This window comes from Triplophysa dalaica, chromosome 2 (assembly GCF_015846415.1).
Source record: "Triplophysa dalaica isolate WHDGS20190420 chromosome 2, ASM1584641v1, whole genome shotgun sequence".
Taxonomy (NCBI): domain Eukaryota; kingdom Metazoa; phylum Chordata; class Actinopteri; order Cypriniformes; family Nemacheilidae; genus Triplophysa; species Triplophysa dalaica.
The window spans coordinates 5,286,075-5,302,065 of NC_079543.1; the positions used below are offsets into that span (position 1 = coordinate 5,286,075).

The 15,991-nt window shown below is 40.4% G+C and overlaps 1 protein-coding gene and 1 long non-coding RNA gene across 4 annotated transcripts in view; one reads left to right on the forward strand and one right to left on the reverse strand.

The window, feature by feature from the left end:
- The window catches only part of LOC130439802 (uncharacterized), a 49,851-nt gene that overhangs the window by 1,809 nt on the left and 32,051 nt on the right, over positions 1 to 15,991 (reverse strand). The window contains exons 3-5 of one of the 3 annotated variants that reach the window (XR_008909496.1): positions 10,981 to 11,320; positions 10,459 to 10,893; positions 4,007 to 4,143 (exon numbers count right to left, since the gene is read on the reverse strand). This is a non-coding gene — a long non-coding RNA (uncharacterized LOC130439802). Of the gene's footprint in view, positions 1 to 4,006; positions 4,144 to 10,458; positions 11,321 to 15,991 lie in introns of those variants that run through there. The other 2 variants (XR_008909494.1, XR_008909495.1) reach the window with 2 other exon arrangements.
- The window catches only part of bcl9 (BCL9 transcription coactivator), an 82,366-nt gene continuing 70,508 nt past the window's right edge, over positions 4,134 to 15,991 (forward strand). Inside the window, exon 1 of the mRNA XM_056772334.1 lies at positions 4,134 to 4,287. The gene's annotated coding sequence lies outside the window, so the exon portion shown is untranslated. The remainder of the gene's footprint in view (positions 4,288 to 15,991) is intronic.

Genomic DNA, 15,991 nt, shown 5'->3' on the forward strand with positions numbered 1-15,991 from the left:
CAAAACTAACCAGTCATATTTCCCAAAATATTGCAGTGTTTTTTAATGAATTATTTATTCGTGCAGGTCATTTTTTGAATTATTGTGCCCTCAACTACACAAAAACATATGGATTCTATAAAAGTCCTGCACTGATTTTTTTCTCAGAAGCCAAGCAAACATCACAATAGGGATTAAAACACCATCGCAACCTCGACATCAAGTTTTAAGTTATCGTGGCATTATTTATAATGATCTAGCTTAACAAGAAACATTTAAAGTATTTGAATGCCCCAATGTGGATTTGCACATTCAATTCATTTTCAATTAGCAAAAGAATGAAATCAAAAGCTGAAAAAATCTATGCAAAAATATGCATAAAAGAAAAGTAATTTGCTTTTGAACTTGCTTTTTGTAATGGCATAGGCCACCGTTTATTTTTTTTTCCATCGACCCGTCATCCGAGCACACTGGTTTACTGGAATTCATAAGCAGTAAAAGATGTTCAAGGCTAGATGGGATACAGCAATGGCCAAAAATCTTGCAAAATCGTAGGTTTAATGCAGATTTTTACGTCTGCCTTGGACTTACGGCATAGGCTACGCAGAAAAGCGTACCCTACGCCGTAGCCTGAAGCCCACCTCTCCAAAAACAGCGTGTCAATGCAATGTGGACTGCAAGCACTGTGATTGGTCTGCTTTAACCCCCTCCCTTCAGATAAAAAACTCTGTGACAGCGTTGGGTTTTCTCAAACGCATGAATGAATGAGTTATATAAATAAATTACTTGTTCTTCTGTATGTAACAACTCAAGCTGCAAGTGACTTTTCTTTCCGCTATCACTGCTAAACGCTTCAGACAGCTTACACAACGAACCGCTTCTTCAGATACGTGCCTGTGGACACTGACGCCTAGTGGCCATTGCCTGTCGCGGGGATAATAATGCACAAATATAAACAAAAACATTGCCTACAGTGTAGGTTGAACACAGAACTAAAAACACATCTTTAGGTTTAAAGGTACGGGAGTAGGATAAGACTGAAAACGGTGTGCATCTGGCAAGATATCACAAGATTTTGGATGTATCCAATCTAGCCACATCCATAAAGATGAATCAGGAGCCGCTGTCTCTTATTCATCCCAGTTTTATTGGACGTTATAAGGACACTTAATGCTGTGTAGGCATGACGTAAACTCGTAGGTCCAGAGATTGAAATTTAGCGGCATCTAGCAATAAGGTTTCGAATTCCAACCAACAGCTAATTCCACCCCTCACCCCGCCCTTTTGAAACACCACGGCAGTTGACACAGAACAAAGATGCCGTCATGTTTTTGATTCTTTCCCGAAGGAGAAAACGTATTCACAAAACGCGCTCTGTACAGCAGATTGTTCGTTTAGGACTACTGTAGAAACAAAATGGTGAATTCCATGCTAGGGGACCCGAGGTGTATGTAGATTGAAATCAATAGATCCTCCAAAAAAGTACACACTGCACCCCTAACAGGAGCTTTTTATCTTTTGCTTTGATGTTTCTCTTTGTTTCACACACTTTTGTAAAGTGGTCATTTCTGGGATTTGTGGTTCCATTTCACAAATCTTTCATATTAAGGTGTCTTATGTTTAATTTAAGGTTTTTATTTTGTGCAGATACACTAATGTGTGATGTCACATTGTAAGTCTATTTTTCTGATCTTAAAGAGTACATACCTAGGGATTTTGAAGGTCCTACTTTGGTCTATGTTGTGTCCAACAACAAGTTTATGTACATACAAGGTGTAAAAACACAATTATTTCGTTATAATAGGCAGTTATACCTTACTTCTTGACTGACTCTCAAATTATTCGTTCCGCAATTCATCTGTCTAATCCCCTCCTTTCCGCTAGCCTAGTCTGATGTGATTGGGCAGATGGTCTAGTCTGCTGTGATTGGTCTACCGCGAATGAGCCTCACGAGCTGGGGGAGAAGAGTGAAGTTCGCGTGCAGTCCTAGCAAAACGTAGGCGGGGACTAAATGTAGTGACGTACATCCACGGCGGTTCGTGAATCAGACTAGGGACGACTCGTTTGAGTGATTCGGAGTCTACTCACTTTTTTCTAAGCCAGTAACTTAAAACTTGGCAGACAGCTTACTTTCAAACACGGCAACATTACACACTGCATGAAATGTCAATTTCATGACCTCATGTTATGTACTCTATAAAGGGGGGATTTAACGCTGTTTCATGCATTCTGACTTCTTTACAATGTTAAACGTGCTATCTTCCATTCTCTTCTTCTCAAAAAACAAGTTGGACGTATAACGTAGTATTTCTGTGCTCGATACAGTTCCCCAAAGTTTGTATAGGTTCGAACACGAAAAACCGTTACTTAACAACTTTTCTTGTCAATTATTAGGCAATTCTCCCGGAAGAGCACACCCATGGCAAGGCGAAAAAAACCGAGGAGCGATAGGAAGACCCACTTACCTTCAAGATTGGCTGCAGCTCGTTACTCTTTCTTGCGATAGTGAGAGAAGTTGATGTGTGCTTGTTTGTTCACAGCATTTCAGTGATGGATGTTATATAAACGGTGGATATAACGTTAGATTTGCAGATCGTTTGAAACTGATAGATGGAGCACTCGTGATTTAGTTCCCCCCCCTGCACAACCCCAGGAGGTCGTCCGATTTGGGAAATAATCGTAAAGCTGTATCTATCTTTTAGAATTGTGATCAAACCAAACACTCTTCGAAGATACGAAGTATGCAATACTTCGCTATAGTAACTCAAAATTAAAATGAGATTGTACATTCAACCGAACCTTTATTATGGCGGCCACCATGTAGAAATCAAAACTTTCCAAGATTTGTTTGCTAGAGCACATGACCGTCTACAAAAAAAGTGTACAACATTTTAACCAGAAATGCTGGAATGTATATGTCTTTATGCATATGACTTTTAAACAGAGTAAAAACCGCCAAATTCACATTTTACACATGTAATTCTTTAAAAGAAACAATTCGTTTTGAAGCATCTGTGTTTTTGTTGTGGTTGACCTTTTCTTTTGGTAGCTTTGTTGCAGTTTCTGGTTAAAGTGGGAAGGCGGCTGCTGGCCTCTTGGTGCCCATCTGCTTACAATTGCATCTGATTGACACATCTGTCTATTTCCCAGCCATTACCCCTCCTTTCCCTGTCTTATTTTCCTTCCCTCAGTATTTCGCGTCCTCCAGCAAGTCTTTCTCAGTTTCTGGATTTTAGCCTCGTTCAGCGATTTTGGAAACGTCGTCGGAACAAGACGGGAACTTCCAAACGTGATTTGAACGGCCCATAACTCTTCAAACCTCAGTCTGAGGTCTTAGATTTATTGTTTCTTAATCCTCCACCTCCCCCCACCTCGTATCACCCCTTCCTCGCTCTCTCCTTACTTTCACGGCCCCTGACCCCCCCCCACCCTTTTCCACAGTTTCTCGCCCTGCCGCTATAGAACCCAGATGAGACGAAGAACGCTAGCATCCCCCCCACCGGTTCCCTTCTCACTTTTCTCGTCCCCCTCTCGCGTGTGTTTTTTCTCCCTGAGAGCTACGCGAGTAACAGAGTTGGACAGAGAGAGCAAAAGCGAGAAGGAGCCCCCCGACCGCGTGCCAACAGTAGCCGTTACTGTAGATCATGTTTTAGGCACCAAGCTCACTACATTTATTAACACAACATTTTTCCTGCCTTGATATTTGATGCGAGGCATTACTTTGAATAACAAGTAGCTCGGCAAGCCCAACACTTCAGGGGCTTGAGCTCTTAAATAAAGTTCATCAACTGGCCTGAGAGGGTTTAAAACACGCACCGGGAGGGAAAAAAAGAGATGTTAACACACGAGGAAGGGGGATGGCTGCCTTGTTTGTAGCTTGTCAGCAATTGCTTGAGACAAGCTTCCCCTGCATGTGTGAAAGCTGCTCGGCTTGAATGCCCGGACCGTACCAAGTGCCCCCAAACCGGAGGGGGGGACGGTGGCGAGAAAAAGCGTTCAGACCGGAGACAATGGGCCCCTGAAGTGTTCCCCCCAAGTTGCTTTGATGTTGTCCTGGTGTCTAGATGCTGAAGGGGACCGGTTACTGCGGGGACGAGCAGCCCTTTGTGTGGATGTGTGTGCACTTTTCGGCCCCGGCGCGGACAAAAGGGAGGGTACAAAAGCCTGGAGAGAAATAAGAGAGGAAACAAATGATGAAAACCCAGATGATCTTCAACGTGTTTTTGTGCACGTGAGAGAAGCGTGAGGAAAAGGAGACGCTCGGACGCGAGAGCTTCTAGAGTGAGTGAGAAGAAAAGGGAGGGGGGGGTGAGTATACGCCGTCTTTCTCTTCAGCACCACGTTTCTCTGTTTTCTTTACCTAACTGTGTTACTATCACCTTCTCTTTTGTTTGAGGGGGGGGGGGGCGGTGAAAACCAGGGTAACGGAGAGTTGAGGATGAAGTTGTGATGTGAATTATTCTTGGGGTTATTTCTGGCCGGTGTGGACGTGAGGGTTGGATAAAAGCGGTGCTGCCGAGGACCAGCTGTGTGTCCGTTATACTTAGTCCTTGAAACCGTATTTGTGAGAGAGATGGTGCGGGCAGGGGGTGAGAGGGGAGTCGATGGTGTGGAATGTGTCATTGGATAGCGTGGAAATGACTCGCTCTCAATGATAGTACAATTGATCTCATATCTTCTCCCACGTCCTTTCCTCTCCTGATTCTCGTGCATGCACAAAGCGAAGCAACAAGAGCTTTTCTCCTCGCCATTTGTCAAAAATGTCACTCTCGGCAGCGACTGTGCGATGATTTGAGCGCTGCGTGTGTGTGTTTTTGGGGGGCGGTTCTATTCAGCCTGGGGGGTTTCTCAGTCTGTGCCCACCACGGCGGTAGCAGAGCGCTTTTACACTACCAGCTGTTCCAAAAACCTGCAGTGATTTTCTCTTTCTGTCCGCCTTTCTCACACCAAAGGTTATCCAATCATCTCCGCCGTGACACACAGGCAATCTCTCTGTCTCTTTTCAGTGTATACAAACCGGTCACTAGCTGACATCGAGACAAAATTTGGGAAGATGGGCAGAAGCAATTTTAAACAAGGAGAGCTATTGTTCGGTGAGCTTTGAGTCCTAATGGATCATGACAAGCTGAAAGAGAGTTATGAGTATTACTTTTCAGTGATGCTGCTTGTGTTCTATAGGCTGTATATATATATACAGTACATAGATTATTCTAAGAAAAATGTAAGGTATTTTTTCAAGGATCTGGTGTCTGTAGTGGATGACAGAAAGGATGTTTCATACGCATACAGAATTGGCCAAAAGTGATGTCAAACTTTAGACAATTGTGATCTTTGCTCTTTATTAAAAAAAATAGTTTTAAAGATACATTACTTATTGTGTATGCATGTTGCATTGGTGTGTTTGAAGCTTTGAGAGGAATTGAAGGAGACTTGGCCAAAAAATGACTCACAATACATTTTCAAAGTTTACAGTGACATAGGTCAGGAAAATGACAACAAAATATTACTACAAGAGAGGATCAACAAATAAATAATACTAATAATACATATATTATTATTATCATTATTATTATTATTAACAACAAGAATAATATAATAACTAGAACCTAATATTTTGGTGGTTTAATCTAAACTGAGGGGGCATTAAAAGCAAATCTAGTACAAAACATGCTTTCTAGGAAATACTGTTTTTTTATATTATTTTTATATTATTTAAATATCATTAAATAAAACATACGTTTCTGACTCTGCATTCTGATTGGATGACAAGTCAAAGCCGCTGTAAGATGGATCTCTCTCTGCACATTGCATATTAATGTGTTAAGGTTAATACTTTAAACTATTTATCGAACTTATCGAAGTCTTTCATATTTAATGCGCTGCATAAGTGAAGTAATAAACTACAGAGTGTGTTACAGTGATTTTACCATGCTTAATGGGGTTTTAAGTAATTACACCACCTATCGTTTACTCATGCTAAAATCACTGTGGTGAAAAGCCTCTTCTGGCCTATTGCTTTAGTTGAGGACTGCACAATATCCTTTTTTCTGCCTCAATGGACTTCATAATGCATGGCATAAATAACCAAAGTTTCGTTAATGAAGAAACACTGAATAAACTAAATCCCATTAAAAACAGTTCAATACATTTTCATAGAAAAACACAGCGGTTATGTGGCACATGAGCTTAATAACAAAAAACCAACGTCAAGTGGATTTAAGATTTCCACCGTGTTTAAGAGAGAGAGTAAATTCATCCCCTTGCATGATTTCACAAGGCAACCGTTGTTTATTTTTGTGTGTTTGTTTGTTTTGTGCTTTATGTAAGCCTGGTTGTAAGGCAAAGGCTGGTGATCAAGTTCTTGAGAAAGGTCAGGAGGACCACAGGGCCAAATCTCCTTCACACCTCAGCCTATGATGACAAGTAAAGGAGGTAAATATAAGGTCAACTATGCGGGTTTGTGACCATGAGTTTACCAGATGAACACAGCCTCCTAACCATTGAATATCTCTAAAATAGTTTTTTTGGCTTGAGTATGAATATGTTAGCATTAAGGATATCAATAAACTAGTTCACATAAACAGGTCGAGATATTTTTAGACAGAGAAAGATATTTTTAAGAATGCTTGTTACCAAACAGTTCTCGGCCACCATTGACTACCATAGTAGGAAAATTTACTTCATAATTTCTATGTTCTGTTGAACACAAAAGAAGATATTTTGAAGAATGCATGACAGCTAACCGTTCTGGAGCACTTTTTACTATCATTGTAATTTTTCCTACTATGGTGGTCAACGGTGACCAAGAACTGTTTGGTTACAAGCATTCTTCCAAATATCTTTCCCTGCGTTCAACAGAATAAAGAAAGATTTGTTATAACTCGAGGGTTAGTTAAAGATGACAACATTTTATTTTTAAATGAACTGTCCCTTTAAAGGAAAATCTTAAATGGGTGCTGAATAATTTACAATGTTTTCATATGAGTTGTATTAACAAGATATTGATTTCCATGGTTATTGCCAGTTGCCCACCCACCTACTCACACACACACAGTACAAATCCATTGATATCTCTCATGTGTGTCCCCTGGACTCCACTGCTGAGTCCTTCAAAGTGCCAACATCCATATACACACATTACCAATAAATACCAAGAGAGTGCCGATGAAAAAGAGACAAGGGGATGCAGATTGGAAGGGCTTGGACTGAAAAATGGAGAGAACGAGAGGGCTTGGAGATGGGCTGTTGAAGGAGGAGAAGAAGAAATGGAGGAGGGGTGTGGATTTGATCGGTGGGTTGGAGGGATGTGCCTCCAGAGAGAGGCAGCAAAGGAAATAAATGGATTTATTTTTCACAGTTGTCAAATATCCAATGCATAAATTACGGCTGTGTTAAGGGTACGGCTAAAACTCACAGCAAACATAAAACACATTTAGTTAGATGACAGTTTAGTTTATTCTGAGATACGAGACTGCGGTCATAATTGTTTCATTATTTCATCAGAGACGAGAGGCGTTTTGGTGATTTTTTGAGCCATAGAGGAGAAAGAGAGCAAAAGACGGATTCAGAAATCCTTCTTCAAAGCATCCCTCTTTTGAATGCTCTCGCCATGCGACGTCTTCTCCGCACTAATATCTTTTTGAATAGGTGGAAATGTGTGCGCCAGCCCCGTGCGCCTAGCCGGCGAGATGATTGCAAATTCATTTAGAGGTGCCTATCACACAAAGATGCGGGGACGGTGGGGGTGGGGGAGAAATGATGCCTTGGGTTTTTTTAAAGCACATTTGTATTCATGTCATGGAGGAGAAGAGCGCACAGAAAAAGAGAAGGCGGCTACCTTGGCGTGACAGACATTAGGAGGAGGCTAGCCAGATAAGCATGACAGGCGCTAGGTGAATGCCAAACGTCTGCTTCGGCTCGAGCGCTGACGGACGGCTCGCTGATGTAAAGTGTGGCAAACCTGGTCGGAACATCGTATGGGAATTCTGGCGTCAATAATTCAAGAGCAGAGGGATGGCTAGCTGCGCCGTTCATGATTTGCTTTTACATTTTGTGACTGACAAAGACACTTGGTGTTACATAAAACATAAACAGTTTGCTTGTGCAGTACCATAATAATGCACTCTACAATACTCTTGATAACTTAACCTAAACTGGAGGTATGATGCATTGGCTAAAGATGTCGTAGAAATGCATTATGGGGGATTAAAGAGTGTTCTGGTATTTGTTTCTGAGCTCAGTATGAGAAATGGCAATGAAGATGTCTTTTACTGTGGTTTGGAAGCCTCATACTTCAAACCAGTATTCTGCCTCTCTCGCCACACACAACCCCCCCCCACCCCCAGCGTCCTGTAAATCACAGCTTCTGCTACGCTCCATACTGACACAAGACATGCTCACACACTCCAGCAGCCGATTACATCAGGAAACACACACACTCAGACTAGACTACTGACATGTAGAGAAGAGAGCATCTCTCTGTATGTCTCTCTGTCTTTCTCATTCCTCACATTCCTTGTACCTCCCTGCCCGTCTCACTTTCATTCTTCATCTTTTATTTCCTCAGTTTCACTCCTATTGTCCCTCATTCCCTGTCTCACTTTCATTATGTATCTCTAGTTTATTCCATTGTTGATCCTCAAAGCCTGTCTTACTCTCCTCCGTCCTGTTTGATCTCCTCCCTGTCTCAGTCTCATTGTCCTTTATTTCCTTTCTCACTCTCATCGTCTTTTATTTCCTGTCTCACTCTCATTGTTCTTTATTTCCTGTCTCACTCTCTTTTTCTTTTTTTTCCCCTGTCTCACTCTCATTGTCCTTTATTTCATGTCTCACTCTCATTGTCCTTTATTTCCTGTCTCACTCTTGTTGTCTTTTATTTCCTGTCTCACTCCCATTGTCATATATTTCCTGTCTCACTCTCATCGTCTTTTATTTCCTGTCTCACTCTCATTGTCTTTTTTTCCCTGTCTCACTCTCATTGTCCTTTATTTCCTGTCTCACTCTCATTGTCCTTTATTTCCTGTCTCACTCTCGTTCTCTTTTATTTCCTGTCTCACTCCCATTGTCCTTTATTTCCTGTCTCACTCTCATTGTCCTATATTTCCTGTCTCACTCTCATGGTCCTTCATTTCCTGTCTTACTCTCATGGTCCTTTATTTCCTGTCTCACTCTCATGGTCCTTTATTTCCTGTCTCACTCACATTGTCTTATATTTCCTGTCTCACTCTCATTGTCCTATATTTCCTGTCTCACTCTCATTGTTCTTTATTTCCTGTCTCACTCTCATTATGTCTCTTTATCACACTCTCTGTCTCATTCTTATATCCCATCCCTGCCTTTCTTACTTAATTTCCTTGCTCCCCTTTTATCTCTTCTTACTCGAATTGTCCATCATTCCCTGTCTCACTCTCTTTACGTATCAATACTCTGTGTCTCACTCATATTGTCTTTCCTTCCGTCTCACTCTCATTCGCTCTCTCTATTTTACTCATAGTTTTACTCTTATTTCCCCTCCCAGTATGTCTCACCTTTTATTTTCCTCCCTGTCTCACTCTCATTCACCCTTTGTTTTCCTTCCTGTCTCACCCTTCCGCTCAATTTCTTTTTCCCTCACCGTTTTCCCTCTCTGTCTTTTTTTCCATCCATGTCTCACTGTCTCTGCCGCCCACACTGGGCTCATCATTGATGCGTTTAGCAGCACCGCACAGCAAGAGACGCAGGCCATCGATTGGCTGCGTAATCGACATGGATTTTTGCCTAAAGTGGTGAAAAATATGCCGTGGCTATAGCCAAGCAATTTCTCCAGGCTTCTCCAGCCAGGAAGGAAAAAGACCCCAGCAGTTCTATAATTGATATGGAGATCAATTTTCTAGCTCTGGACTGTACTGCTTTTCACTGACGACTCAGTCAACCGTGCGGCTTGTGGCTTGATGGGAGGCAGATGAAATGGTCGGAAGAGGATGTGTAGACACTGTTTGCGTGTGAAATTGTGGCTGATTCCAATATGACGTGTGTCTTTGTGATATGGAAGAGATGCCAGCTCTCAAATGTGTAGGTTTTTCCCTTCCCACTTACTATACTAGTATGGGACATACATATTACTGGGTTGTAGTTATGTCACCTCATTAATATTCATAAGGCAATAAGGTTTATAATGCCCCTCCCCCTACACACTTAGACCCTTGTTAGAGAGGCATTGTGAAAAGGAATTCAATAACCGTAACCACTGATAGCTTTGTTTATTTGTACACCTTGCCCGCATTTTTTGCATCTTTTTGACTAAAATTATGCAAATCAAGTAATGTCATCATGGAAAACACGCACAATGAATTTTTTCACTATTTATTTTGAACGCCTTTCCAATATTGCATGTCCTAGTTTGTGGAGAATGCAATGATCCTGCATACTGTACTGGTATGTTGCAGTGTCACTTCATCCAAACAGAGTAAAAATGCTTTGTGTATTCATAGCTGTTCATACCTCTTCCCTCTTTCTTTCCTCTCATCTCTGTAATTCCCTTTCTCCATGCGTATCCTTAATAACTCCGCCATCTGTCTCAGAGACTGTAGAAGTCATTCAGGTCCAGTTTCAGGAGAAACAAGCCTTGTCCTGACTGTTTGCCGCTCGCCCATTGAAACCAGAGGCCCTCCGCTACATGCCAGACATGCTGCACCGGCTGCCATTTTGGCTCAGGTCACTGCCAATCCACCTGGAGCCATTCTGGCTCCGGTCACTCTATTTAGACTAGAATATCCAAACACAAGCAATCAAATACAAAGGTTTTGGATAAAACTCCTCAGTACTTTACACCGATTGGCTGAGGGCTCCCTCAAGAGCCGATGACATCAGGTAATTGGAGGTGGAGAGCCATCTTGGCACCCGTCTTGGTGCATAAACATGCAACCATTTTGGAACCTGTTTTGGAGAGACGGGCGAAAGACTGCGGCGCTCATTCGGATTTCTGTGTTGAACAAAACCAACAGTGCGGTTTGGATGGTTTACCCTTTTAGACCCCTAGTGTATGTGTGTGTAGACGACTGTCTTCTGCCAATTCAGCTGAACAGACTCATTTCAAACGGAACGAGAAACAAGGACCCAATGTTTCCTAGAAGGAAGAGAAAATAGTTTTGGGATTGTGTGTGTGTAAGAGAGAGAGAGAAACGTGAAAAAAGAGAGATCACTTATCTACTAAGCTGATCACCGGCCTGGACTGAGAAGAGTGTTGTTGCCATGGTGTCGTTGGTTGCACGTTTGGGTGTTCGGTGTGTAATCAACAGTGATGTGGCGACACCTCCAGCTTCCCAACCTGCTGCATCTCCCCTCCAAATCACACTCTATTTTCCTTAAAAAAAGATAGAAACAAAACAGATTTTTTTACATTATCAATAAATTACCATGTTTAATCATCTTGTTTAATCAAGAAAAAATCTCTTGAATTAAATAGAAATTAATATTTGAGAACCCCCTGCCAAAACCAAATTTCTGTAAAATAAAATAAAACAATTCTTTTATTGTTATTGATGTGTGTGGTTGCCAGGGCTAAGGTGTATTTTTTAGCGTTGCTAGTTGGTAGTATAATGCTCCAAAGAGATATTTCCCTGATAGCACACTCCATCTGGCAGACCTCTGTTTGACGTCTGCATTTACATCTGCAAGACATCTGCAAAACATAGTTTCGTCATCTGCAATGCGACTCGGAGACGTCTGCTTTCAGATATCATCGAGACATCAAGAAGACGTCTGCAAGATGTTTATGCGTTAGAACGGATGCAAGACTCTTTCTAAGATGTTTAGCAGATGTTTTTACACCCAGATCTTTAGCAAACGTCTTACAGACGAACGTGTTCTAGTTCTAGGTCGCTTTTTTAATGCTTGTTTATAACTTATCATGCACATAATCATCCTTGGTTTCTACTTTTTCGTAAGTTTAGGCACTTGGTTTGTTTAAACATAAACTAAGATTTTGAGTGATAATAATATAATTACAACTTCAATGTAAAAATGACAAGTTTCAAGTATAGCTTACAATTTTAATATAAAAACCCATGAAATAATATTTTCTGATATCTGGGTGGAAGAATAAAATGAAATGTGTGAAAAGTACGTTTTTTTTAAATATATATAAAAATGTTTTTTTCACTTCAGATTTTTTTCAGTTTTTGCTAAAAACATAAATCACCTTTAGTATAGATGCTATGACAGGTCAGTCTGGCACCCATCTAACTCAGATGTAAAATTATGCTTCAGGTTTCCTCATCAAGCTATGCTTCCATTCACACACACCGTTCACATGTTTTGCAGCTTAGTGTTCTCCTCCATCCTCCTATTATGTTTCCTTATTTTCTTCTTTTTTCTTCTTCTATCCTCTAACATACTCCTTACCATCTGAGAGTGACTCATCTTCTCAACAGATACTTGATTACAATCAACAGATTGCTTTAGCAGTATCAAACACTCGCCAGCATAATGCATTAGAGATGGAAGGAGAGAGAGACTTGAAAGATAAAAGGGTCCCCACAAACAGAACATTTGTGTTTTTGTAACAGAACAAGAGTCCGTCTGCAGTTAAGGTTTGGACTTGTGTTGAAACACTCCAGTTTTAAGTTTGAAAACTTTGAGAGTTGACGTGACTGATGAAGCCTTGTATCTTTAGCCCAATATTTGAGCCTTTTTTAAAGGAAGTATTGTCTTTCTGGGCAGTTATTTACCATTGTTTTTTGCTATTGTAGTACAGCAGTATTATAGATTTCACTACCCTTTAAGAATTTAACAACAACATGGTTGGTCACATTACACATTAGTCAGACGGTCTTGTCTTTGTTAGTTCGGCAGAGTCTGGGCATAATAAGTTGGTAAGTAGAAAAGGCATTATACCGATAACTAAACATCTATTAGGTCTGTGAGAAAAAGGAGCTGTAAGGTGTCTCAATATTGCCTTACTACTCAAATAGCAGCATCTGTAAGCGTTGTAATAATTCTTTCAATAGACCAAATGAAACAGTATTGCACTGTATTAGCGAAACAGCATACAGAGGAACGATCTGCTCAAAAAGAGTGTTTTCAGTTCACTGAAGTTCTGTTCCTGTTTTTTATGATTCAGGGATTTATTGAGTTTCCCTGAACAGAAGCTATGAGTGAAAAACTACCAGTAGAACAATCAAAGCTTTTTTGGTAGAAGCCGTTTCATATCTATTTGAATTTGTATGAATTTGTGCGATCTTGTTTTAGATCTGCTTTCTCCCCTCTTCCCATGGATTTGTGTTCTTGTCTTTCATTATATTCAAATTAGTTGAATCTGAGTTTTATCGCTTAATATTCAGATCAGCTAAATGTTCAAAATCGAACTTATTAAACAGTTAAATTATGTCATCATTCTCTTTCATTTCAAAACTGTATGGCTTTCTTTCTTATGCAGAAAACAAAAGAAGATATTTCGAAAAATGTTGGTAACACAACAGCACAGCCCCCCATCACTTCTATTGTAACAAATACACGTGAATGGGGGGCTGTTAACAACGTTCTTTAAAATATCTGCTTTTGCATTCTTAGGAAGAAAGAAAGTCGTACAGGTTTGAAATGACAAGAGGGTGAATAAACAATGACAGAATTGTCATTTTGAAGGTGAACTACTCCTTTAAACTAGCTGGTTTGCAGGGACAACTTTAAATGTGTTTGACCACAGAACGCTGCAATTGACCAATCAGAGTAAAGTAATCAAATAAATGAACATCTAACATTGCAACTAGTTTCTGTCAAAGAGGAAAAGAGAGGAAAAAAGTTCTTATGAATTTGATTTGCTCTCGGTCGCCTTACCCAAAACACCATTTTTACTTGCTGTGTTCAGCCACCGTGGTTCTCCAGTGGTGACAGAAATCCAATTTCAGCATGTCCCTAGGAAAGAATCCCTCCGGCTGAAGAGAGCGATCAGAAAACCACGAGAGGTGGTCTCCATTTCCACACGCCTTCCTCCTCTAACTGTTTCTAGGGTTAAGATTTTTCTAGATAACTGCCATAAAAGATGTACTACGTATGCATAGTCTTGCATTAAAATTGGATCTGTTTGTATATAGTTTGTTTCACATTAAATTCAGATTCAGAACTGAATGAGGTTGAGTCCCAACTCCCAATTTGAGTCCCAACATCCCAACATGTTTCATTGATCTGCTATTGATTTTACCAATCAAAACAACAAAAGAAAAATGTCAAAAAACTGTTCTGTCCTGTAGATTTTAGTGGCTGGATAGGAAACAATTGTCAAATTTAGACTCTAAAAATGTTGGATCAAAAACTGACGAACACAATGTTACTAAATACTTTCAAAATTTACTAAATCCATACGTTACTTCCGGGTTAAAGTGGGAATTAACGAATTTCTGAGATCTCGAAAAGGCAGCATTTAATAAACCGGGTCCCTTTCGACCCAAATGCTGGGTCGAAAAGACGCTTTGATATGTCGTTTGATTCCATCACTACCTAATATTTCTAGATTTGTATACACTATTTTATATTTCTGGATAAGATTTTGGGGATTTTAAAGCCACTGAATTGTTTAGCCTAATATGTTATTAATTGCACAGAAAGTTATTTCGACGATGTTGCCGCAGCACTGTGTGTGTGTTTTGCAGAAGCAACACAAATACACACAAACACACACACAGTCTCTGATTAGTCACAGCAGCATGGAAGCGATACTGCCTGCTGTATTATTATTTATTTATCTATTTCCATAATTTTGCCGCTCTGCTGGGGGAGGATAGCACTTCCTGTGGTATTTCAGACAGCATCACTACTCCACAGCGCACAAAGAAATGCTGCACATTCGATACGCTTTGCATCTTAGAAATTTGATTCTGAGAGAAAGTGAGAGAGACCGGATAAGGGTGAAATGAAAGAACATAAATATAAAAAAGTAAATAAAATATTAAAAAAAAATCTTATATTTGAAGGAATAGTCCACCCTAAACTAAAAGTAAACATTCTGTCATTATTTAACCAACCTCACAATATTCAGGCTTTTTATTCAAAGTGAATTTTTATGAATATCCCAATTAATTCTTACCATATGTATTTACAAAAAGGGACTGAAAAAAATGATCCGGTCAAAACCCATTGGATAGGAAAAGATTATCGGTAAACATGCTTCCCCTTCATCGCAAAAAGAGTGGCTACAATATTCTTAAGAAAGATCTTTTGTAACCCTATGTGATGCACGGGAAAAGTCTCACACATCTCCAATGAAACAAGATTTTTTTTTTGGTGAACTGTCTCTTTAAGTCTGGTGATTTCTGTTACATTTGCGTGTGTGGTGAAGGTTGAGTATGGGGTGAAGAGAAAGAGATGCTGTCTGTCTCTCTATGTTTGTCTCTCTCTCTCTCTTTGCGGTCCTCTTATGACAGAGGTGACTCATCGGGGGGCACGACGCTGCTCACATTTACAGACAGAGGGGAAGAAAAAAAGGAGGATGGGGAGGAGAGAGAGAATGCGAGAGAGTGATGTATTCTGAGCGGTCTTGCTTGACTGCTGCCGTTTATTGGCCCAGGGAAGCTTCAGGAAAGATGCTAATGGCACTTCTACTGTGAATGAGAGGCACCGCGTGTGCGTGTCTGTCATGATTGCAACCCAACCCCCTTGATTTTAACACTCCGGTGCTGTAAACACACTTCTGATCAGGGAGCTATGCAACCAAATACTGTAAATAAGCAGCAGCAAATCTTCTGGATGGATATTTAAAGGGACAGTACACCCAAAATTGACGTCATCATATTCCAACCTTCACGTGATAACAACCTCAGGTGACCTTTTTAGGAGAATATGATAAGACCACATTTGGATGGGGTTGAAAGTGGACAATTTTGAAAGCTTTTTCACACCTGTGTTCAACTGGCACTTTTCATTAATGATCAGATCCACAGGGACAGTTCACCCAAAAATAGAAATTCTGTCACGAAATGTCGAAATATGACTTTTTAGTCTGGAACTCAAAAGAAGATATATTGAGAAACCCCTCGGTGGT